Here is a 26,937-nt window from a genome sequence, read left to right on the forward strand (position 1 = left end):
GATATCACACTCATCCATGCCCGAAGCAGGATTCGAACCTGCGACCGTAACAGCAGCGCTGTTCCGGACTGGAGCGCCTCGAACCACTCGGTCACAGCGGCCGGCAACCAGATACTCTTTCGATTGCAAGGCCATGAGGTACTTACCGCACTGCAGCTAAAATTAAAGGTGTCAAGTCATGACGACAAATGGTTCATCTGTGGAGGTGGGATTGGCACTCTCCCATACGCACACTATTCAATTGTAAGGTGGCAAAACTTTGCCACATACGTGAATAATTTGAAAAAAAAAAATTCATTTGCGGTGTACGGGATTATACCATCAGGTAGGGCTATCGAATTACTGATCATTTATTGCTTGATACTGTATAGCCGCATACTAACTTTTCTGTTGAAGTGCATGCTTTGGTTGTAATTTCGTGCTGGCTCTGACAGCAGGGTGCACGTCGGCCCTTATGGTCTACATGATCGACGCAGGACAAGGGCTGCAGCAAGAGCAGTCCTAAGACTCTGGGAAGAGCATTCCGGACGTTTACAGCGTAGGAGGGGTCCTCCGTCGTCTCGCAACGAGCCTGCGGTCACTGAGGAAGTGGGAGCGAGAAGCCGGAGATAAACTCTGCCGAAATTTTTACAGCCGCGCCAACCGTGTTCAGAAAGGATAGGTTAAATAAAGTAGGTGGTGGTGTGTTTGTGTCTGTCGGTAGTAGTTTATCTTGCAGTGTCGTTAAAATAGATAGTTCCTGCGATCTACTATGGGTAGAGGTTATACTCAACAGCCGTACCAAATAATAATTGGCTCCTTCTACCGACTCTCCCACTCAGATGATATAATAGCATAACGGTTCAAGGAAAACTTGAATCTCATTAGAAATAATTGGTGGAGACTACAATCTACCCTCGATTTGTTGGCGAAAATACATGCTCAGAGCCGGAGGTAGACCGAAAACATCTTCCGAAATTGTACTAAATGCTTTCTCTGAAAGTTACTTCAATTAGTTCATGAGCCCACACGATCTGTAAATCGTTGCGAAAACACACTTGATCTCTTAGCCACATATAATCCTGATCTAATAGAGTGTGCCATGACAGATACAGGGATTAGTGAACACAAGGTCATTGTAGCGAGGTTCAAAACCATATCAACCAAAACCACCAAAAATAAAAGCAAAATATATCCATTTAAAACAGCAGATAAAAATTCCCTTGATGCCTTCCTAAGAGAGAGTCGCCATTGATTCCAAGCTAATTATGTAAGTGTAGACCAGATATGGCTCAAATTCAAAGATACAGTATCAACAGCAATAGATAGATTCATAACGCTTAAGTTAATAAGAGACGTGACTGATCCACCATGGTTCACAAAACACGTCAGAACACTGTTGCAGAAGCAACGATAAAATCATGCCAAATTCTGAAGGACGCAAAATCCCCAAGACTGGCTAAGTTTCACGGAAGTTCGAAATTTAGTGCGGACGTCAATGCGAGATGCTTTTAATAGTTTCCACAATGAAATACTGTCTCAAAATATGGTAGAAAACCCAAAGAGATTCTGGTGGAAAAAACAGTCAATACCGTCACTGCGCGATAGTGTTGGAAATGTTACCGGTGATGGTGCCACTAAAGCGGGTTTCCTAAATACAGTTTTCCGTAATTCCTTCACGAAATAAGACGAAGTAAATATTCCACAATTCGAAACCAGAACAGTGTTAGCATGAGTGACATAAAAGTAGATATCTTAGGAGTTAATAAACAACTCATATCACTTAAGAAAGACAAGTGTTCCAGTCCAGATGGTATACCAATCAGGTTCCTTTCACAGTATGCAGTCACAATAGCGCCTTTCTTAGCAATGATGTACAACCGCTCACTTGACGAAAGGTCTGTTCCTAAAGACTGGAAAGTTGCGCAGGTCACACCAATATTCAAGAAAGGAAATAGGAGTAACCCATTGAATTACAGACCCATATCACTGACAACAATTTGCAGTAGGGATTTGAAGCGTATACTGTACTCGAACATTATGAATCACCTTAAAGAAAATGACTTATTGATACATAACCAACACGGATTCAGAAAATATCGTTCTTGTGCATTCCCATGAAGTAATGAGTGCTGTCGACAATGGATCTTAGATTGATTCCAAATCCCTAGATTTCCAGAAGGCTTTTGATACCGTTCCTCACAAGCGACTATTAATCAAATTGCGTGCACATGGAGTATCGTCTCACTTGTGTGACTGGATTTGTGATTTCCTCTCAGAGAGGACACAGTTAGTAGCGATAGACGGTAAATCATCGAGCAGAACGGAAGTGATATCTGGCGTTCCGCAAGGTAGTGTCATAGGCCCTCTGCTGTTCCTGATTTACATAAATGATCTAGGTGATAATCTGTGCAGCCCCCTTTGATTCTTTGCAGATGACGCTGTAATTTACCGTCTAGTAAAATCATCAGACGATCAATTCCAATTACAAAACGATGTAGAGAGAATTTCTGTATGGTGCCAAAAGTGGCAATTGGCACTAAACGAAAGAAAGTGCGAGGTCATCCTCATGGGTACTAAAAGAAACCCGATAAAATTTGGGTAAATCACACAAATCTAAGGGCTGTCAATTCGACTAATTACCTAGGAATTACAATTAGGAGCAACTTAAATTGGACAAACCACATAGTTAATATTGTGGGGAAGGCGAAACAAAGACTGCGTTTTGTTGGCAGAACACTTAGAAGATGCGACAAACCCACTAAAGAGACAGCCTGCATTACACTTGTCCGTCCCCTGCTGGATTATTGCTGCGCGGTGTGGGATCCTTACCAGGTAGGATTGACGGAGGACATCGAAAAAGTGCAAAGAAGGGCAGCTCGTTTCGTGTTATCGCGCAGTAGGGGTGAGAGTGTGGCAGATATGATACGCGAGTTGGGGTGGCAGTCATTGAAACAAAGGCGATTTTCTCTGCGGCGAGATCTATTTACGAAATTTCAATCACCAACTTTCTCTTCCGAATGCGAAAATATTTTGTTGACACCCACCTACGTAGGGATAAATGATCATCATAATAAAATAAGAGAAATCAGAGCTCGAACAGAAAGATTTAGGAGTTCGTTTTTCCCGCGCGCTGTTCGGGAGTGGAATGGTAGAGAAGTAGTATGAAAACGGTCCGATGAACCCTCTGCCAGGCACTTAAGTGTGAATTGCAGAGTAAACATGTAGATGTAGATGAGGTAGACGTCTTACAAGCGACGCCACCAGGTACGATGCACTGGGAAACGCCTGCCACAGATGGGGGCTAATCGCCGCAGAAGTTCTCTCGATAGACGCTCAGTGGCATTCCCACCAAAAATCACAGAAAAGTATCTGTTTGACTGAATTTGTAGAGAGACGTGGGATCACAATTTGTTCTAGAAGTTTATACTGAACGGAGTATGAGCCAAGGGCAGTTGGCTGACAGTTTCACGGCACAGGACAAGGAGGCCACAGTGGCAACATCCCCCATCAGCAATACGATAAGGAAGAAACGGGATAGTCAGGGCTTCTGCCGTGAAAGCTTGTAACTGTGCCAGCCTCTTAGAAGATCACCTACACTTGCTGGTGTTGGTGCACATCTTAGCGCAGGGCATTCCAAGGTGTGCAGAGTTGAACTGTTACCCCAGCATGGATGATAGCGTCAGTGTTGGAAGCCGTGTGGTGTGCCCGCATTATGTGGAGAGCAGCAGCAGTGTTTTCCCACATGGGGCAGTGACAGCTTGATAGCTAGGTGGCCTGGGTGTGAAGTGCGGACTCCTGAGTAGGAGACCTCCATGGATGGAAGTTAACCAGTAGGTAACCTTCCGACTGAAAGGCACTAAAGCAGCAGTATTCAAACTTAGGTGCTGCTGGCAGGCCCACACCTATGAAGATAGCGTCAGATGGCGGCGGCTTGATGACCCGGTCCAGGACGATGATTACCTGGCTGCAGGTGGTGGCTGGACGACAGAATCGACGACAGTATCTTTCGTTTTAAAAATTTCCCAGGCAGAAGCTATCACGGTGTGCATTAACAGCTGAGATATAGAAAATCAAACAGATAAGAATAAGCAGTAATTTCCAGTTTGAGCGTGATAATAAAAAACTGCAAATAATGAACGTTGCAACTCGATGTACATAGACTTTTAGCTTCATCCACACTCCAAAGGTACACTCAGGACGTAACTCTCACACATCCGCAAGGATAGAAGCTTATGTGAGTGGAGAAAAAATACCGTTTCTGCTCTGCGGCTGAACCAACCCCGAAGGATAGAGCAGCCATTGTTTCAAGCTCTATATAAGAAAAGCCTATCTACCTTTCTCTCTTTCACACACACACACACAAACACACACACACACACACACACACACACACACACACAGAAACGCGTGCACACAGAAACACGCACATATTTGTTTATGCCGTTATCTATGGAGTGGTGCAGGATCTCTAATTATATCTTTCAGAGAGTGATATATGTTTTATTCTCTTTCTTCTATGTCAGGATAGATGGAAAGGCAGTTTCTAATGTGTTGATCACAGTGAGGTCGTTATAGATGGAGAACTTGGAGCATCTGGATGAGGACAGAAGACTGGAGCACACGAAGTCTTATTGAAGAATTAATCAATTAATTAATTAATGATAACCGCCTCAGTTTATTGTGAGATCTTTATTTAGTCCACTACCGGTTACGGCCTTTATAGTAGGCGATCTTCAACTGGTTCAGAAAACCTACCGTAAATGTGATAGATATGCAGGGCGGTCAGAAACAGTATGAAAAATTGGTAAGGGTGTTGCAGAGTAGATTGTGCTGAGCAATTTTTAAGAAGAAAATTCGATACATTGCGCCGTTTACCAGTTAATTTGCATTGAAGTTAGCCAACCAGGCCATTGCGCCCCCGAATTGAAGCTGCCTACTTGAATTACTGTCAGTTGTTCTCACAGCGTAGATGAGAGCTCGTGAGATCTTTCAAATTATGGCTCGGATTCGATCCTTGTTACCGTCCTATGTCCGAGTTTCGTATCGAGTCCTTGTTCGATTTTAAGAAACAAAACGAAGAGCACGTTTGGTGACACCATCTCAGGCGAGCCGCTTGAATTTGCCTTTGCAAAGGAATGATCGGCTAACGTCAATACCAATTATGTCGGAAACGGTGGAAGTATCAACCTTTTTTTCCGAACAGTTATTTGTCAGTAGGACCTACACTCTGACATACTTAGGAGCTTCTCAGATTGTTTTTGACCATCTTATATAAATGCTGCATGCAGTAGAAGACGAAAAAAACACCTTAACATTTGTACGGTGCAAGTGCAGGTACAGAATAAAACGTACATTGTGCTTTCAAAGAGTAACATCAAATGATAAAAAAATGACATACGGCACGTGGATTAGAAGATACATCCGCCCAGTGTCATGGTGAAAATTGGGCGTGTCAAGATTATAAAAACTGTACAGTTCAATACTATGGAAGTATTGTCACGCTTTAGCTTCAAGTGGCTTTACGTCCAGTAATATTTGAAAAGTCAAAACGGTATGTTTTACAAATAAAGGGCTAAATATTGATTTTAGATCTACTGAGATCGTAAAATAGTGGCAGTGGATAGGGTATCGTGGTGTAAAGTTACATCCTCTATCGTTTACAAGTTAAACTACATGAAACAACAGGCGGCGTGAGCGTATCTAGGACGCATTGTGGACTGCTTACAAAGCGTGCTTACATTCATCTACTCGTAGATACAGTTGCAAACTTGCAGAGAAAACTTAAAAAGAAACATTAAGTTAAGTTCAGCAAGTGGTTAAGAAACTGGTGTTCCTAAGTGTTCATTGCTCGTTCAGCGTCTTTTCCTTGCGTTTTTCAGTTGTGCGTAATTTCTAATTCTTCACATCCATATATATTATAAAAGTGGATGTACCCGTACGAGGGTAAGAACTTTAATAGTGGAAAATATTTATTTACAACTTACACAAAGCAGACACATGTTTCAAAGTTTTCCTGTCCTTGAGAGTAGTCACCGGCATTTTGTATAAGCCCTTGCCAGCAATGTGGAAGTCGCAGGACACATTTAGCAGCGCCAGATGTATTGGTACTCGTACATCGAGTGGAGCGATCTACTGCCTGTCGAATCTCTGCAACAGTTCTGAAACGAATGGCATAAAGTGGTTCCTTCACCTCATGAAGCCCCGTCGATCGACCAAATCAGTCGCAAGTTGTGCCACACGAGACTGGACATTGTCCTACAAAATGATGGGAGAAACCTGCTGAAAGTGTCACCGCTTCTTTCTCTAAGCTGTTCATATTTAGAACACTGCCTGCATTCCACCACAGTCCCAAGACTTAAATCTTTGTAATTTCAACTTGATTCCTAAGATGAAGGAAGTACTTCTTGGCATTCGTTTCAGAACTGTAAAAGAGATTGGGGAAATAGACCGCTCCTCTCGAACTATCAACACAACTGGCGCTGCTAAAGCTATCACTGACAGTTGCTTATACACAATTCTGGTGACTGCTCTGAAGGACAGTAAAACTGAAACATTTATCTATTTTATATAAGTTGTAAATAAACATTGGCCACTATAATAGTTCCAACCCTCGTATATGTATTAATGAATGTTCCACATCTCCTCATAAACCACAGGACCGATTTCAACCAAACGATACACATATCACTTATTGTCTGGAAGTCAGAAGAGCGCGGATTGAGATGGGAGGTGAAAAAGCAGTGTAGCCCAAGACACTCGAATACCGTACTTTAGTCATGCAGTATTTGAGAATTAGAGCACATAGAAACTTGCAAAAAACTTTACAAGTACTTTCAAACATTTATGAAACTTTTTCTCCCTGACAACCCCCAAAAAATAATGAAAAAAGTTTATTGTTTACTACATTTTCGCTGTTCATGCAGTAAAACTGCCGCATGAAGCGTGATGTTTTAACTTATTACTTCTTTACTACTAACACTATTCGCGATACGTCTTGCAGATAGGATTCACATATAAGTCTGAATATACCAGAAAAGTTATATCACTGTACGATTCGTAGTTCAAGAGATATTATTTAATGACAAGCATGAAAAACTGCTGCATCATGCATGACGTTTTAATTTATTGCTTCTTGACTAATAAATATTGGCAGCAGAATTCGTGGACACTATACACATATGCTGCTGCACTTACATCCAGAAATTGTAAGACCCATTGTAAGAGACATAGTTCACGAGATATCATAGCTCAGGAGATATAACGTCATAAATACTGAGATCCATGAAAAAGGGTCGCATCATGCATGACGTCTTTACCATTGACTTTATTCACAACAGTTCTTGCATACAGTATCCATATATACCACTGAATGTACCTTCAATATATTATTGTACACCACAAAGTTTAGGAGCTATGACGTCATAAAAATTAAGCTGCGTGAAAACGAAATTGTAGGACGATATTGGATAGAGATGCAGGTGAAGCATGTGTACAAATACATTTGAAATATGTTACACACACCACTGGGTATTAAAATTGCTACACCAAGAAGAAATGCAGATGATAAACGGGTATTCATTGGAGAAATATATTATACTAGAACTGACATGAGATTACATTTTCAAGCAATTTGGGTCCATAGATCCTGAGAAATCAGTACCCATAACAACCACCTCTGGCCGTAATAACGGCCATGATACTCGTGGGCATTGAGTCAGAGCTTGGATGGCGTGTACAGGTACAGCTGCCCATGCAGCTTCAACACGATACCACGGTTCATCAAGAGTAGTGACTGGCGTATTGTGACGAGCCAGTTGCTCGGCCACCATTGACTACACGTTTTCAATTGGTGAGAGATCTGGAGAATGTGCTGGCCAGGGCAGCAGTCGAATATTTTCTGTATCCATAAAGGCCCGTACAGGACCTGCACATGTGGTCGTGCATTATCCTGCTGAAATGTAGGTTTTCGCAGGGATCGAATGAAGGGTAGAGTCGCGGGTCGTAACACATCTGAACTGTAAAGACCACTATTCAAAGTGCCGTCAATGCGAACAAGAGGTGACCGAGGAGTGTAATCAATGGCACCCCATACCATGACTCAGGGTGAGCTATTATATCATCTGAGTGGGAGAGTCGGTAGAAGGAGCCAATTATTATTTGGTACGGCTGTTGAGTATAACCTCTACCCATAGTAGATCGCAGAAACTATCTATTTTAACTACACTACAAGATAAACTACTACCGACAGACACAAACACACCACCACCTACTTTATTTAACCTATCCTTTCTGAACACGGCAGAATTTATCTCCGGCGTCTCGCTCCCACTTCCTGTGACCGCAGGCTTATTGCGAGACGACGGAGGACCCCTCCTACGCTGTAAACGTCCGGCATGCTCTTTCCAGAGTCTTATAACTGCTCTTGCTGCAGCCCTTGTCCTGCGTCGATCATGTAGACCATAAGGGCCGACGTGCACCCTGCTGTCAGAGCCAGCACGAAATTACAACCAAAGCATGCACTTCAACAGAAAACTTAGTATGCGGCTATACAGTATCAAGCAATAAAGCAGGGCAGCAGTCAAACATTTTCTGTATCCAGAAAGGCCCGTACAGGACCTGCAACATGCTGTCGTGCATTATCCTGCTCAAATGTAGGGTTTCGCAGGGATCGAATGAAGGGTAGAGCCATGGGTCGTAACACATCTGAAATGTAACGTCCACTGTTCAAAGTGCCGTCAGTGCGAACAAGAGGTGACCGAGACGTGTAACCAAAGGCACCACATACCGTCACGCCGGGTGATACGCCAGTATGGCGATGACGAATACACGCTTCCAATGTGCGTTCACCGCGATGTCGCCCAAGACGGATGCGACCATCATGATGCTGTAAACAGAACCTGGATTCATCCGAAAAAATGACGTTTTGCCATTCGTGCATTCGATAGCCCTACCTAATGGTATAATCCCGTACACCGGAAATGATATTTTTTTTTCAAGTTATTCACGTATGTGGCAAAGTTTTGTCACCTTACAATGGAATAGTGTGCGTATGGTAGAGTGCCAATCTCATCTCCACAGATGAACCATTTGTCGTCATGACTTGACACCCTTAATTTTAGCTGCAGTGCGGTAAGTACCTCATGGCCTTGCAATCGAAAGAGTATCTGGTAGCCGGCCGCTGTGACCGAGTGGTTCGAGGCGCTTCAGTCCGGAACAGCGCTGCTGTTACGGTCGCAGGTTCGAATCCTGCTTCGGGCATGGATGTGTGTGATGTCCTTAGGTTTAAGCAGTTCTAAGTCTTGGGGACTGATGAACTCAGATGTTAAGTCCCATAGTACTTACAGCCATTTGAACCAATTGAAGTATCTGGCGCATCATATACGAAGCGGCACCAACTCCCTCGAGTACGTAAGTGTTGTAATCATCGATTGTAAGAGCCTTTGAGGTCTCATAATGCACACCCATGCCTTAGGCCACCTCCGGGTGGCACCTGAGCCCCAAAAACTCCACAATCTGCAACTTATTCGACTCGTCTTACATCAGATCGCCAACCTTCTTGTTTTGTGATGTTATTCCAAAAGAATTAGCGGTTGCATATCCAGACACGTCGAATGTATAGAGTTGTACCTAATTACTTCGCGTGGAAAGCAGCCTTTCACCCAGTAGATGAAACTGTCTGTATCCATACAGAGTAACTTGAGATCAGCGAAGTTTGGTTGTGTAAATTCATATTGAAAGCAGTGCGTGTAGAGTTTGGAGACATTTCCCATGGTTTTACCGGAAATGAATTAATCATTATCCTGTAAAAATCTTTCTCAAAGTCACACATTGCATTATCCCTCTGTTCTGTGTGTACATCAATGCATTCCTTCAGTCAGCAAAGCTACTTGAAGGAGATGCTGCAGGTGATACTGACTACACTACTGGCCATTAAAATTGCTACACCAAGAAGAAACGCAGATGATAAACGGGTATTCATTGGAGAAATATATTATACTACAACCGACATGTGATTACATTTTCACGCAATTTGGGTCCATAGATCCTGAGAAATCAGTACTTAGAATAACCACCCCTGGCCGTAATAACGGCCTTGATACGCCTGGGCATTGAGTCAAACAGAGCTTGGATGACGTGTACAGGTACAGCTGCCCATGCAGCTTCAACACGATACCACAGTTCATCAAGAGTATTGACTGGCGTATTGTGACGAGCCAGTTACTCTTCCATCATTGACCAGACGTTTTCAATTGGTGAGAGATCTGGAGAATGTGCTGGCCAGGCCAGCAGTCAAACATTTTCTGTATCCAGAAAGGCCCGTACAGGACCTGCAACATGCTGTCGTGCATTATCCTGCTGAAATGTAGGGTTTCGCAGGGATCGAATGAAGGGTAGAGCCACGGGTCGTAACACATCTGAAATGTAACGTCCACTGTTCAAAGTGCCGTCAGTGCGAACAAGAGGTGACCGAGACGTGTAACCAAAGGCACCCCATACCGTCACGCCGGGTGATACGCCAGTATGGCGATGACGAATACGCACTTCCAATGTGCGTTCACCGCGATGTCGCCCAAGACGGATGCGACCATCATGATGCTGTAAACAGAACCTGGATTCATCCGAAAAAATGACGTTTTGCCATTCGTGCACCCAGGTTCGTCGTTGAGTACACCATCGCAGGCGCTCTTGTCTGTGATGCAGCGTCAAGGGTAACCGCATCCACGGTCTCCGAGCTGATAGTCCATGCTGCTTCAAACTTCGTCGAACTGTTCGTGCAGATGGTTGTTGTCTTGCAAACGTCCCCATCTGTTGACTTAGGGATCGTGACGTGGCTGCACGATCCGTTACAGCCATGTGGATAAGATGCCTGTCATCTCGACTGCTAGTCATACGAGGCCGTTGGGATCCAGCACGGCGTTCCGTATTACCCTCCTGAACCTACCGATTCCATATTCTTAATTTAACAGTCATTGAATCTCGACCAACGCGCGCAGCAGTGTCGCGATACGATAAACCGCAATCACGATAGGCTACAACCCGACCTTTATCAAAGTCGGAAACGTGTTGGTACGCATGAGGATAACACGGTGGTCGGATGGTCCCGATGGGCCACTTGTGGCCTGAAGACGGAGTGCTTCACTCTGCTATCTACAACCTACTTTATGCACCGAAATGCAGTGCTTTGTTAAGAGACTGTGGCAAAGGTCTCTTTATGGAGTTGATATTCCTACTGCCTCATCTGACCTTGAGACCATTGTGGGTTTGGATATTGGAGAATTGCAGTGCAGATAGACCGAAAATGATGTATGATGTCGACATCTTGCAGTAGTCTAGTGAGTATTGTTCTTTTTTGCTGTATTGTAATCACCTAAATGAAATTCCACATTTTGCACTTCGAAGAGGAATACAAGAAAAACACGTGAACTCCTACTTTGGGAAATATGACTCTTCAGGTATTGCACGCGTTAATAATATTTCATGAAGTTTCTCGGCATTTCACTGAATAATACTCCAGTTATGACTGTTGTGAATCGACCGACCGTTAGTGTTTGTTACACAGTATTGCTTCTTCAAAGACTTGTGTTTCTTTATGCTCATTAGATTTGTTAACTTTCAGACATCATCTACACACAGATGCGGAGCTTTATAATAACTTATCTTGATGGGTGGTGGAACAGAAACATGCCCGTATTTTAAAATTATTTTTAACCGGTCTTAGACTTTCGACCTTGAATACCTTCTCTGTCATCACACAACAAGAGTTAAAAACATACGCAAGATTACACAGGATGACTAAAGCATGGAAGTTTTTAGAAGTAATCTGGTACAGACAGAAGAAGATTGTTTCAATATAAAAAATGATACATTCGTATTAGATGTTGTGAAAAAGCAGAAGTCGTTCCTGAAAGGGGACATCAAGAAGATAGGGTTGTATGGAAGTAAAACACGGACTATCTGAAATACGAAGAAGAAGCACTCGAAGTATTTGAAATATGGTGATATGCAAGAATGTTAAGAATTAAGTTGATGGATAGAGTACAAAATGTAGAAGTTCTAAACAAGACTAGTGAGGAAGGAAGTCTATGAGAGACCATCAGTGAAGACATTTCATTTACAGCATAGGTAATTTCCGGATGACTTGTTTCACATTACAGTTACACTTTGACATGGATCTACGAAGTTAACACATAGAGCTCTTATCCTGCTGATACCTGCGACACCGTGTTATTGCCACGCGACATCAAAACTACGTAGAGCCACACTGATCATGGGTGCTCATCTGCATTGCACAACTAACGGAAACTGCTCCTTTGGGCACACTACTACCCCTATTGAGCCCCTCAGGTCTTCAACAGTACTGAGGTCGTATAAATGTGGAACACAGAAGCATCCTCACATCCGAGAAGTTTCCTCAAACCACTGTGATACAGTATCACGTGTCATACGTTGCTTGAGTGTGCTGCTGAATATATAGTTTGGCTGCAGAATGCTGTATATCATGTACCGGTTGATTAACTTTGGATGAGATATAAGTATGACCTGGGATTTCTTGGGTTTTAGTTTCAGACCTAGGTTCTGGGCCCATCGAGAAACAGAGCAAAGATCTGCGTTCATACTCGCTACTGCGTCAGCAATGTTCTTGGGGCTTGCACTTATGTACAGTTGGATGTCATCGGCATATAGATGGTAGTTGCAGGAGTGAATCACTGAAGAAATATCATTAATGTACAGTGAGAAGAGTAATGGACCAAGGACGGAGTCTTGGGGAAAACCAAACTGAAAGGAGTGCAAGCGAGATGTATCATCTCATGTGATTTTCGACGTAGAAATACCCTTAAAGTGCCGTGTACCAACTTGTACCTCACTGTCCATTAGCTTGATGAGCACACGAACCAAAGTCGGGTCACTGGCTCACTCTTTAGCCTCTCCCATTTTTACCTGTCTCCAGTCATGTTGTTGTGAGATGGCAGTGCTTTCAGATCCTTTCAAAGCAGCTTCGGTCTACCATGCGGTCCATCCTTGTGGCTTTCCTTCCAGCACTCTGTTTACCATCCCTTCTTCCATTCTCAGGACATGCCACAGTTATTTAATTCTCCTGCTCGGTATTACTGCTGTCATATTCAGCACATTGTAGAATGCATGGATTTCTGAGCTTCTTCTTGTTCTGAAACTTTATCCCTCAATCACTGAATCAAAAACATTTCTTAACATCTTGTTTTGAAAGCTAATACTTTCCTTGCCGTCTTTTTGCTAGGCGTTCATTGCTTTTACCTCATATGTTACGGCTGGTCCACAATTGTCTTCCAAATAAGGATTTTCGATATTATTGTTGGCCGTTTACTGGTGGATACCTAATACATTGAAAGCGAGCTTTTCTCTTTATAAAGTACATCTACATCTACATCTACATCCATACTCCGCAAGCCACCTGACGGTGTGTGGCGTAGGGTACCTTGAGTACCTCTATCGGTTCTCCCTTCTATTCCTGTCTCGTATTGTTCGTAGAAAAAAGGATTGGCGGTATGCCTCTGTGTGGGCTCTAATCTCTCTGATTTTATCCTCATGGTCTCTTCGCGAGATATACGTAGGAGGGAGCAATATACTGCTTGACTCTTCGGTGAAGGTATGTTCTCGAAACTTTAACAAAAGCTCGTACCAAGCTACTGAGCGTTTCTCCTGCAGAGTCTTCCACTGGAGATGATAGATAATCTCCGTAACGCTTTCGCGATTACTAAATGATCCTGTAACGAAGCGCGCTGCTCTCCGTTGGATCTTCTTTGTCTCTTCTATCAACCCTATCTGGTACGGATCCCACACTGCTGAGCAGTATTCAAGGAGTGGTCGAACAAGCGTACTGTAACCTACTTCCCTTGTTTTCGGATTGCATTTCCTTAGGATTCTTCCAATGAATCTCAGTCTGGCATCTGCTTTACCGACGATCAACTTTATATGATCATTCCATTTTAAATCACTCCTAATGCGTACTCCCAGATAATTTATGGAATTAACTGCTTCCAGTTGCTGACCTGCTATTTTGTAGCTAAATGATAAGGGATCTATCTTTCTATGTATTCGCAGCACATTACACTTGTCTACATTGAGATTTAATTGCCATTCCCTGCACCATGCGTCAATTCGCTGCAGATCCTCCTGCATTTCTGTACAATTTTCCATTGTTACAACCTCTCGATATGCCACAGCATTATCTACAAAAAGCCTCAGTGAACTTCCGATGTCATCCACCAGGTCACTGTATATTGTGAATAGCAATGGTCCTATGACACTCCCCTGCGGCACACCTGAAATCACTCTTACTTCGGAAGACTTCTTTCCGCCGGCCGCGGAAGAAGCATGACATAATCAATTCTTCTTCATTGCTGGCCGTTGTGGCATAGCGGTTCTAGGCGCGCAGTCCGGAACCGCGCGACTGCTACGGACGCCAGTTCGAATCCTGCCTCGGGCATGGATGTGTGTGATGTCCTTAGGTTAGTTAGGTTTAAGTAGTTCCAAGTCTATGGGAATGATGACCTCAGATGTTAAGTCCCATAGTGCTCAGAGCCATTTGAACCATTTTTGACTTCTCTTCATTGAGAATGACATGCTGCGTTCTGTTATCTAGGAACTCCTCAATCCAATCACACAATTGGTCTGATAGTCCAGATGCTCTTACTTTGTTCATTAAACGACTGTGGGGAACTGTATCGAACGCCTTGCGGAAGTCAAGAAACACGGCATCTACCTGTGAACCCGTGTCTATGGCCCTCTGAGTCTCGTGGACGAATAGCGCGAGCTGGGTTTCACACGACTGTCTTTTTCGAAACCCATGCTGATTCCTAAAAAGTAGATTTCTAGTCTCCAGAAAAGTCATTATACTCGAACGTAATACATGTTCCAAAATTCTACAACTGATCGACGTTAGAGATATAGGTCTATAGTTCTGCACATCTGTTCGACGTCCCTTCTTGAAAACGGGGATGACCTGTGCCCTTTTCCAATCCTTTGGAACGCTACGCTCTTCTAGAGACCAACGGTACAGCGCTGCAAGAAGGGGGGCAAGTTCCTTCTCGTACTCTGTGTAAAATCGAACTAGTATACCATCAGGTCCAGCGGCCTTTCCTCTTTTGAGCGATTTTAATTGTTTCTCTATCCCTCTGTCGTCTATTTCGGTATCTACCATTTTGTCATCTGTGCGACAATCTAGAGAAGGAACTACAGTGCAGTCTTCCTCTGTGAAACAGCTTTGGAAAAAGACATTTAGTATTTCGGCCCTTAGTCTGTCATCCTCTGTTTCAGTACCATTTTGGTCACATAGTGTCTGGACATTTTGTTTTGATCCACCTACCGCTTTGACATAAGACCAAAATTTCTTAGGATTTTCAGCCAAGTCAGTACATAGAACTTTACTTTCGAATTCATTGATTGCCTCTCGCATAGCCCTCCTCACACTATATTTCGCTTCGCGTAATTTTTGTTTGTCTGCAAGGCTTTGGTTATGTTTATGTTTGCTGTGAAGTTCCCTTTGCTTCCGCAGCAGTTTTCTCACTCGGTTGTTGTACCACGGTGGCTCTTTTCCATCTCTTACGATCTTGCTTGGCACATACTCATCTAACGCATATTGTACGATGGTTTTGAACTTTGTCCACTGATCCTCAACACTGTACTTGAGACAAAACTTTTGTGTTGAGCCGTCATGTACTCTGTAATCTGCTTTTTGTCACTTTTGCTAAACAGAAAAATCTTCCTACCCTTTTTAATATTTCTATTTACGGCTGAAATCATCGATGCCGTAACCGCTTTATGATCGCTGATTCCCTGTTCTGCGTTAACTGTTTCAAATAGTTCGGGCCTGTTTGTCACCAGAAGGTCTAACATGTTATCGCCACGAGTCGGTTCTCTGTTTAACTGCTCAAGGTAGTTTTAAGATAAAGCACTTAAAAAAATTTCACTGGATTCTTTGTACCTGCCACGAGTTATGAACGTTTGAGTCTCCCAGTCTATATCCGGCAAATTAAAATCTCCACCCAGAACTATAACATGGTGGGGAAATCTACTCGAAATATTTTCCAAATTATCCTTCAGTTGCTCAGCCACAACAGCTGCTGAGCTCGGGGGCCTATAGAGACATCCAATTACAATGTCTGAGCCCGCTTTAACCGTGACCTTCACCCAAATCATTTCACATTTCGGATCTCCATCAGCTTCCTTCGATACTATTGCACTTCTTATCGCTATAAACACGCCTCCCCCTTCACTGTCCAGCCTGTCTCTGCGGTATACGTTCCAATCTGAGTTTAGGATTTCATTACTGTTTGCGTCTGGTTTCAGCCAACTTTCTGTCCCTAGTACTATACTATATACAGCCAACTTGTTCGACAACTCATCAGTTCACGTGACCCTTCTGCTCTATCAGCGTATTCAATGATGGCATTTCTGTGCCACTGTCAACAGGGTAAGCGGTTTCTGTACTCTATTGCGAGCAGGTGATTCTGGAGGGTATGGCTGCTCATTAGTTGTTGTTGTTGCCCAGCAATAAATTAATCCGTTTTCTGGACTGTGGTTTATCTATCTGCTGTTACAATCCGTAACGATGACGATTCCCATCGGCAGTTGACTCTGACGACTGCGTTTTCCCATAAATTGGCATTATAGCACGTAAGAAGCCCAGCACCTGCATGAGAGCAATTATAAGGAGCTACAGGGGTCCACGCGCCGCGGCCACGTGCCCTGGCAGAGACACTGCGAATCTCGATCCCGCTTCCCACGACTGCCACCTCGATCGTCACTAAAAGGTCTGACAACATACCGATCACGTGCGCTGCCGAACACTTCTATTCGCTGGGGCGAGAGGTGACACGGTGTCTGTGTTTGCTGAACCAAATTTAGAAGATCCAACACTCTCCCATCGCATCTAGTTAGATGCACATGAGTGTTTTGTTACCATAGTCTTTCATAGATGTGACCGAGAGAGGCGCAGTTTATAGGACACTGGTCTCGGATTCGGGGGGGGGGGATAACGATTCAAAATCCGCATCCGATCACTCTGATTTAGGTTTTTCCCGTCATCATTATCATCATCATAAACGTCCTTCCTAGTATTTTAGGCCTCTTCACCTGTTACGGTCTCGCCGAGAAGTTCTATTGTGATCTCTACATTGGTCGACCTAGTTGTTTTATACCGTTGGGGACATAGTGTAGCATAGATTTTGGGATCCTCATTTGGTTCGTTCGGTTTTGGTAGTTCCGAATAGAAACTGCATGCGTTCCATTTCAGGTTTCTTCAGCACGTCTCCGTTGTTTTTGCGATGCTATTTGGTGTACTCAGTTGTTCCTCGCAAGAATTTCATTTCACAGGCTGTTGGTCTTTCGCCTATCTTGACGTGATTATCCAGGCTTCGCTGCCATTGCACGGCACAACTCTTATTAAGGTCTTATAAATATGTATTCAGGTTTGCTTCTGTACTTGGGAAGGCTTCATGACATTATTAATGGCTCCCATTTTTATGGTTCCGTACTTCAACGGGTAAAAACGAAACCTTTATAGGATCACTTCGCTGTCTGTCTGTCTCTGTCTGTTCGACTGTTAAAAACCCCTTTTCTCGGTAAATGGTACGCGAATCAACCTAAAATTTATGTCACATACGAAGCTCATCCCCTTGGCGGCGTAAAACAATAGAGCTTCTGAGTCAATGCAATCAAAATGTACCGCCATTTATGTCATATATTTTTTGTACTCACAAAAACACACAACAAAATCTATATGGTACTTCCTGTTGACCCAGAATCATGAAATTTGGCAAGAAGCAAGCTTTCACATCATAACTAAAGGAAAAAATTCGAAAAATGTTCATTTGTAATTCTATCACACGAAAAAAAAATTGGTACTTGTTATGCGACTGATCGTCTGTACGCTGTCAAGACAGCTTTTCTCTAGGAACAGATAGACGTGTGAAGTAGAAATTTATTTCACATACTAGTGTCTATAGTCCATTGGAAGTGTAGTAAATGTAAGCTTAGATTTATGAGAAACATCCGAAAGTTGTTAATTTGTAGTTATATCACACCTAAAAATATTTGTTTTGTGGTTAATTGTCCCGCTGTCTGTCTATCCGTCTGTTAAGACCCCTCTTTCTCAGGAAATGTATCAACTTGAAAGTTATGCCACATACTGAGTTCTATGGTCCCTCGATGGTATAGAGAATCTTAAGCTTCTAAGTCATTGCAATCAAAAGCCACGACTATTTACATTACATATTTTGTTACTCGCAAACTCCCTCATTAAAACTTATAGGGCACTTCCCATTGAACTATAATCATAAAATTTGGTAGAAAGCAAGGTTTCACAGTACAAGTAAAGAAAAAAATCAGGAAGTTGTTAATCTGTAATTATATCTCACAAAAGTATTTCTTCTGTCATTTGTAATCTGATTTCAAACGTATGACATACTTGGAAGTCTTAGAATTCCCGCAACTGATATCTTTCCAGTATCAAAGTCGGTAAAAGGCAAAAACTGTCAATATTCTCGATTCCCGGGATTGATTAACTTTCTATACACATAGTTAAGCTTTTACGAAACCCTCAGAGCCCGAGTCTTACTGGCAGCTAGCCGATATTTTTCGTACACCTGCTGTCTTTTCAGTTAGGTGTCTTTCTTCCAGAAAGTGCAGTTTATAGCCTAAATATGTGAATATGTTCCCTCTTTCCAGAATTTTATTTTTCGAACAGACCTTACTTTGTACTGGTTATTTTTCACAGAAGACAATGTTTTTCATTTTTTTTTTTTTTTTTGGTGTTGGTGTATTTCTCGGATATAATCTGTGAACTGTGCACTGAATGTTGCAGGTCATCCTCTCAAGATGCAACAAGCGCTAAATCATCCGAAAAAAGTAAAGCATCTAATTTTGTGTCCCTGTCGATTTTAATGAAGCCGTCTGACATTTGTCTCCTGTCTTGGTTGGCATTATTCCTATAAATAGTAAACGAATGTGGTGAAAACCTACATCTTTGTCGAATTCCTGCATATACTCTGCCCCACTCTGATAATCTGTCCTCTTTCTTAGCGGGATTGTTCCTTTGAAAGGGTAAGGCGATTTCCTTCCCCATACTTGAAGCAATCCGAGTCTGTGCTCCGTCTCTAATGACCTCGTAGTGGACGGGACGTTAGACCCTAGCTTCTTTCCTTCCTTCCAAGCCCTGTGTTCCCTGCTACAGACGGGCACGTGCTGCCACGCCGACATACGCCTGTGACGCAAGTGTGATAGCGGTTAACACGCTTCCTGGACCGCGGTTTACTGTCAGACAGGGAAAAATGCAGACGAGTAGCCACGAGGCGGCGGGCGATGATAAGCAGACAGCCGACAACAGAAAAACTTGAAGAGTGCGCCAGACAAGCAGGGCCACCGCTCCGCTGACCCTGCCAAGTAACTCAGCGCCATTCACTAACCATGGCGCACCATCAGTCTATCTTTTTCTTTTTCCTTCAAGCAGTCGCCCGGGTTGTACAATAAGTTCTGCATGGCTTGTTGGATGGAGCGTCTAGAAAGATTACAACTAGTTTCTTCCAGGCTTCTTCCCCAGTAAGCAGCATCATCAGCTTTTTCCCTGATGTCGCTGGCAGCTCGTTGCTGGCAGCTATGACTGTAACAAGGATCAGGAAGGATACCGACCGTGCCCTTTCAAAGCAACAGAGCAGGAATGAAGACAGTTATCAAAGTCGGGCAGCAGTACGACTGGGATATGGGCTCTGACCACTCTTATTAGGCTGGAGTGGGGTGCCATTTTGATCAATGGCCGTTCCACAACCCACAAATGTTGGTCAAACCTGGTTACATGACATGTTCATCTCTCTCGAAGCCGTCTCTGATGAGCTAAGTATGGTCCTGCATAGACGAGAAGAAGTGGGATAGCTAAGTGGGGCTTACAGGCTTTCTCAGTTCCGGCTTTTGTCCCCTAATGGTTCTGACAGAATGTCATAGCGATGGGGGGTGCATTGTTTTGTGACGGTAAGGGATGATCCTGGCGAGCTTCGCCGGACGGTGTGGCCGAGCGGTTCTAGGCGCTTCAGTCTGGAACCGTGCGACCCCTACGGTCGCAGGTTCGAATCCTGCCTCGGGCATGAATGTGTGTGATGTCCTTAGGTTAGTTAGGTTTGCGTAGCTTCAGACGAACTACGGGGGCAGGATACCAGCTTCCTGTAATTTTTCGCAGGGAAAACGATCCCGCATGAACACCCACCACACGAGAATTCTTTTGCCACCCCCCAAAATGAAGCTCAGTTTGGAGTATCATGCATCGCCTCTGCGGATACACATAAAGTATCAGTATATTTGAAACATTATTGTTACTCGTCTGGACATTTTTCTTTTCATGCCATTGTTTTAATTTTTCTGCTATACTGCCTAAACTATACATATTTGCCTGTGTTGTCGTTACATTATTCCACGTTGACAACATGAAGGTGTGCTATGGAAATAAAACTAGTACTGCGCAGAAAACTGTTCTATCTTGTTCGTTTCAGCATACCTATTGCATTCTGTCGTCTAAAATTCATTCAAACTAACATTCTAAAATTCGTTCCATCAAACGACCGGAATTGGAACTGCAAGGACATCATTGTGTAAGAGAAAAAGGGATCTTAACAAACGGACGGACAGACAGACATTCGGAAAACAAAGTAAAAATTTTGTTTTCCGTCTGAATTAATTCCAAATTAACAGTTTCCTTATTTTTTTCCCTTTAGTTATAGTGTGAAACCTTGCTTCCTGCCGAATTTCAAGACTCTAGCTCAGTACAAAGTACCTACAGGTTGTGACGATTGAGTTTTAGAGAATCTAAATGTGACGTAAATGACCGTATTTTTTGATTGCATTGACTTAGCTACTTCACACTACCACTGGACCACAGACATCAGTATGTGGCCAAAGTTTCAACTTGGTAAGTCTATCCATTCCTCAGAAAACCATTCTTACCAGTCGGACAGGCAGACAGACAGATAGGCAACAAAGTGATCCTAAAAGAGTTCCATTTTTTCCGATTGAGGTATAGAACCCCGAAAACAGAAATCAGCAGTTTTCTACCTATGTTTCGTGGCGGCGTTCAAAGAACAAAGCGAAAACAAATTGCTTAGCTGTCACTATAAAATACAAGTAGAGAAACTGACGGAAAAAGCTTAAAAGTATCTTAGAATTTTTATGTTAATACTATCTCATTCAAGCGTAAAACGAACAATGCCTGAAGGCCACAGTAATTTCCTTAAACAGGTAATCGCAATACCAGTTTCTGATTTTAAGATGGTATTCACGAGTTAGAATAGTACCAGTGAAATGTGCGACGACCGTACATGCTCTTAAAAGATACATTTTGAAATAACCATCATCAGTACTGGAAAATAACTGAGACACAGCGAATAAGGTACCACAAGCAGACAGAATTCCAATTGGAATTTTCATCTGTTTCGCTATGGAATGAGCTCGTCATACTTACCCCACATTTATCTAGAATGTCTTGCGCAACGATAAATCCTCGTGACTGGAAATGAGCGCAAGTGACTGTTGTTTACAAAATGGATGAAGGAATTACAGACCACTAACACTAAAACCTGCCTGTTGCCGGTTCCTGGACCATACAGTAAGCCTCAACGTTTCGACTGTTCCGGAGAAAAAGATGCTTTTTCCAAAGCACTAATTGAGGAATAAATCACTCGTGTAACCAACAACTTGATTCATTAATATACGTGTGTGTGTGGTGGTCTTCACTCCAGAGACTGGTTTGATGCAGCTCTCCATGCTACTCTATACTGTGCAAGCTGCTTCATCTCCCAGCATCTAATGCAACCTACATCCTTCTTAATCTGCCTAGTGTATTCATCTCTTGGGTTCCCTCTACGATTTGTACCCTCCACGCTGCCCTCCAATACTAAATTGGTGATCCCTTCATGCCTCAGAACATGTCTTAGTAACAGATCCCTTCTTCTACTCAAGTTGTGCTACAAATTTCTCTTCTCCCAATTCTATTCAGTACCTCCTCATTAGTTATGTGATCTAGCCATCTAATCTTCAGCATTCTTCTGTAGGACAACATTTCGAAAGCTTCTATTCTCTTCTTGTCTAAACTATTTATCGTCCATGTTTCACTTCCGTACAGGGCTACACTCCATACAAATACTTTCAGAAAGGACTTCCTGACACTTAAATCTATCCTGGATGTTAACAAATTTCTCTTATTCAGAAACACTTTCCTTGCCATTTCCAGTCTACATTTTATATCCTCTCTACTTCGACCATCATCAGTTATTTTGCTCCCCAAATACCAAAACTCATCTACTACTTTCATTGTCTCATTTCCTAATCTAATTCCCTCAGTATCACCCGATTTAATTCGACTACATTCCGTTATCTTCGTTTTGATTTTGTCGATGTCTATCTTATATCCTAGTTTCAAGACACATATACGATGTCTTGCGAATTGTAGACTGTAACGAAATGTTACATTGACGGTCCAGGTCAAGAGTTAAACAGTGTGCTTTAGAAGTAGTTGGCCTGGTTGTATATTCTGCGACAGTGAATTTCAAATACCTGAAGTGCGCCATCCTTGTTTGAACTGGTACATAGGACTTCTTGATTACAAAATCAAGCAGGTTCCATGTAATTACTAAAACTAGTAGTTATCTCAGTGCAATAGTCGTAATGACGGCTAAACAGATCACTTTCTAGCCCGCCAATTCTGATGATGAAACGAATTCACCGACACTACCAAAGATGAGCCGTTAAAAATAATTAATATACCATTACTGTCAGAAAAGTCAATATATACCATGCAGTAAATCTGCTTGATAGCAATTATTACTATTCAAATTAACTTACATAATTATAAACGTCTGTACAGATAGAGGTAAGAAGGAGAACAGATAACGAACGAAAAGACAAGAGAAGGTAGCTAGACAAAACAAGAAAATAATTCACACTGATATTTCCGGATTTATAATAGTTTAAGCTTACACGCTAAGCAAGTCTCTTTTTATCATAAACTGTCCACGTAAAGTAATTCACAAAAGGAAATCGTATATCTGCATTGCCCACTAAACGCGCAATACGTCCGTGGTGAGACCAACCATAGATGCCTTCCACTATTAAAGTGACCATAGATCACAAATATTTAGTGGGATGGATGAATAAGAAAAACTTATTCATTTCATATGTTAAAAATCTTCTTTGTTAAGTGAGAGGGAAGAATTAAACGAATTACAAAAGCTTATTCATTGCTCCTCTTCCCGCTCCCTGCCTGGAAAAGCCAGCAGAAAAAACTATTGCGGGTCCTTCAGACGTTACTTAGTCGATACAAATGTTCACTTGTGACCTAAAACTAAGACCTTCGTTAAACCGACACACTATACATATATAAAAAGGTAAAAAAGAAGATTTCACCACATTTAGTTTCCAAATTCACCAAAAACTTTAATTTTCAAGACTGATGTCAGTCAGGTAACTAGTACATGGAAAAATTTTGTTACGCATTCAGTTTCTATAATCACTCATTACATGACATATGGGTATAAATTAATTGATCTTTAAGATAGTTTCTTTCTTTAAAACAATTTTGAATTAACTGGTAAATTCTTTCATTTATGTCAGTTTCAAAACAAGTTTCACCTGCAAAGAACTCGTGATAATTTCGTTGCTGGCGATGAACAATAACGCATAGGAGGAGGTAATCTTGACGTCCACATTTTGTGCATTACATGCTTGTGCAGGAAGAAAAATCCACCTTAAGGTACAGTTAATCTGTTTTCTCCATCTTACACAAGTCAACACCATTTTACATGGAAATGCATTGCGAATTCTCTTGAGTTTAACCAGACGCCGGAATATCATTTCATGACTATGACTGTCGTAACTTTAGCACAATTTATTTACGGGAAACCAGTACAGAGTTACAAGTTGTCTTCGGCAGTTAATGACGAGTCTAGAAACAACCAATAACAGTCACAACAAAACAGTGTCTCTCTGTGTGATTTTTTTCAGTTTTTGAACTCATTTATTTGTTCGCTGAACGTTAAGAACGCAGCCGTTTGCACCAGAACGTCGAAAGTTGAATTCAAACAACAGCACAGGATGGCTCACAGTCCAGATGCGCCGCTCTGAAACACCGACCGCCACATGCGTACTCGGCGTTGATCTGCTTAATATTCAGTACGTGTGTGTGTTTTCCGCGATTTGCAACATTTGTGTTACCGAGAAGGAAGAAGCGAAGATGTTTCGAGACTTGAACTCACTTTCCATCCCAGTAATATTCCAGAACTGGTAAGTAAAGCGTACTGTCACTGTCAGTTACCTTTTCCAGTAGGTGAAACAATTATTTCGCAGCACTGTGTATCACCGTTTCACATCTTCTTCACTTTCACCAGAGTTCTGAACATAGGATGGGTCAATTAAATCTGTTCTCCGCCTCACTTTACTTATAAAGTACTCTTTTAATGCTCAGACCTCCCTCATGGGTAATTTAGTTTCTAATCAACTAGAAATCCATACAGTGCCTTTACCTCCAATTACAATTATGTACACGTTTATAATGTTCTTTTCTTGGGCTGAGAGAACATATGAATAACTAAGCAGTAATATTTTCTGTCTTTATGTTATTCACACAGGAACGCAGTTCAGCGTATATTCTGTTCTCGTGAGATATATACGGCAAGGCGACACCACTCATTCTTTTGCTAATGAGCAATTCAACAGCTTTCAATACGGGAAATAACATATTACAAGCAATAATACGTCCAAATCAAGTCACAACTAAGCAGACAAAAAATAATCTCCACCGAAAAATTTAGAGTGGTAAAATCCATTTATTTGAGTTCCGTACATGAAATTCTACAGTATCTGTTATTTGGTAATTTATTCATAGAAAATAAGTAGAAACATTAACAAAAATTACTCTAATAGGTAATTGCCATCAGGTGTTTCAATAGTCCAAAAACACTTTTCTTTACTAAGTAAGAACACGGGAAACCAGTAACTGTTCAGATGTGTTATTATTCACTTTCTTCCTCTACTGTCTAATGAAGAACTCTTTTTCATTGGTCACTGTGACTAAAATTCTTTTTATACCTTGATCATATCACTTTATTAAGCTCTACATGTATTTCCAAAACAGTTAATTCATAGTGCCACAAGGTAAATATTAAGATATACTATTAGTCATTGCTCATTATAAATAAAGTCCCCAGATTGTTTATGAGACTATGAGACGGTAGTCCATAAGTTATTGTCACTTACCCTAGACATAGTTCATTAACTTTGCAACTAGTTGGTGACCAAAAATACTTTCCATTATACCACATATGAAGAATGGTTTCATATTACAGCTATGAATGAAGAATACCTGTAGTTCTACACTCAAGACTTCAGATGAAACCACACATATTTATCCCAGTATTCAGCACAATTAATTTTCTATTTTCATGATTATTTGCCACAACATTACTTATCTATCCAGTTCACTGATAATGCTAATATTTAACCTTTAGTTCATAAGTACAAATTACCTGATCGTACATGCGACACTAATTGTTTTACCACTTACACATTTCACAGAAAGTCTAGAATACCTGTTTCATATCCATCAGAATTTCTAAAATCATTGGGGGCAGTGGCAACAAAACGACTATCCACGTTGGTGTGTAGAACATATGAGTCTGGCGATATACCATCTGACTTTCGGAAAAGCATCATCCACACAATTCCGAAGACGGTAAGAGCTGACAAGTGCGAGAATTATCGCACAATCAGCTTAAGAGCTCATGCATCGAAGCTGCTTACAAGAATAATATACAGAAGAATGGAAAAGAAAATTGAGAATGCGCTAGGTGACGATCAGTTTGGCTTTAGGAAAAGTAAAGGGACCAGAGGGGCAATTCTGACGTTACGGCTAATAATGGAAGCAAGGCTAAAGAAAAATCAAGACACTTTCATAGGATTTGTCGACCTGGAAAAAGCGCTCGACAATATAAAATGGTGCAAGCCGTTCGAGATTCTGAAAAAAAGTAGGGGTAAGCTATAGGGAGAGACGGGTCTTATACAATATGTACAACAACCAAGAGGGAATAATAAGAGTGGACGATCAAGAACGAAGTGCTCGTATTAGGAAGGGTGTAAGACAAGGCTGTAGCCTTTCGCCCTTACTCTTCAATCTGTACATCGAGGAAGCAATGATGGAAATAAAAGAAAGGTTCAGGAGTGGAATTAAAATACAAGGTGAAAGGATATCAATGATACGATTCGCTGATGACATTGCTATCCTGAGTGAATGTGAAGAAGAATTAAATGATCTGCTGAACGGAATGAACAGTCTAATGAGTACACAGTACGGTTTGAGAGTAAATCGGAGAAAGACGAAGGTAATGAGAAGTAGCAGAAATGAGAACAGCGAGAAACTTAATATCAGGATTGATGGTCACGAAGTCAATGAAGTTAAGGAATTCTGCTACCTAGGCAGTAAAATAACCAATGACGGACGGAGCAGGGAGGACATCAAAAGTCGACAAGCACTGGCAGAAAGGGCATTTCTGGCGAAGAGAAGTCTACTAATATCAAATACCGGCCTTAATTTGAGGAAGAAATTTCTGAGGATGTACGTCTGGAGTACAGCATTGTATGGTAGTGAAACATGGACTATGAGAAACCGGAAAAGAAGAGAATCGAAGCATTTGAGATGTGGTGCTATAGACGAATGTTGAAAATTAGGTGGACTGATAAGGTAAGGAATGAGGAGGTTCTACGCAGAATCGGAGAGGAAATGAATATGTGGAAAACACTGATAAGGAGAAGGGACAGGATGATAGGACATCTGTTAAGACATGAGGGAATGACTTCCATGGTACTAGAGGGAGCTGTGGAGGGCAAAAACTGTAGAGGAAGACAGAGATTGGAATACGTCAAGCAAATAATTGAGGACGTAGGTTG

Source organism: Schistocerca piceifrons, chromosome 3 (genome assembly GCF_021461385.2).
Source record: "Schistocerca piceifrons isolate TAMUIC-IGC-003096 chromosome 3, iqSchPice1.1, whole genome shotgun sequence".
Taxonomy (NCBI): Eukaryota; Metazoa; Arthropoda; class Insecta; order Orthoptera; family Acrididae; genus Schistocerca; species Schistocerca piceifrons.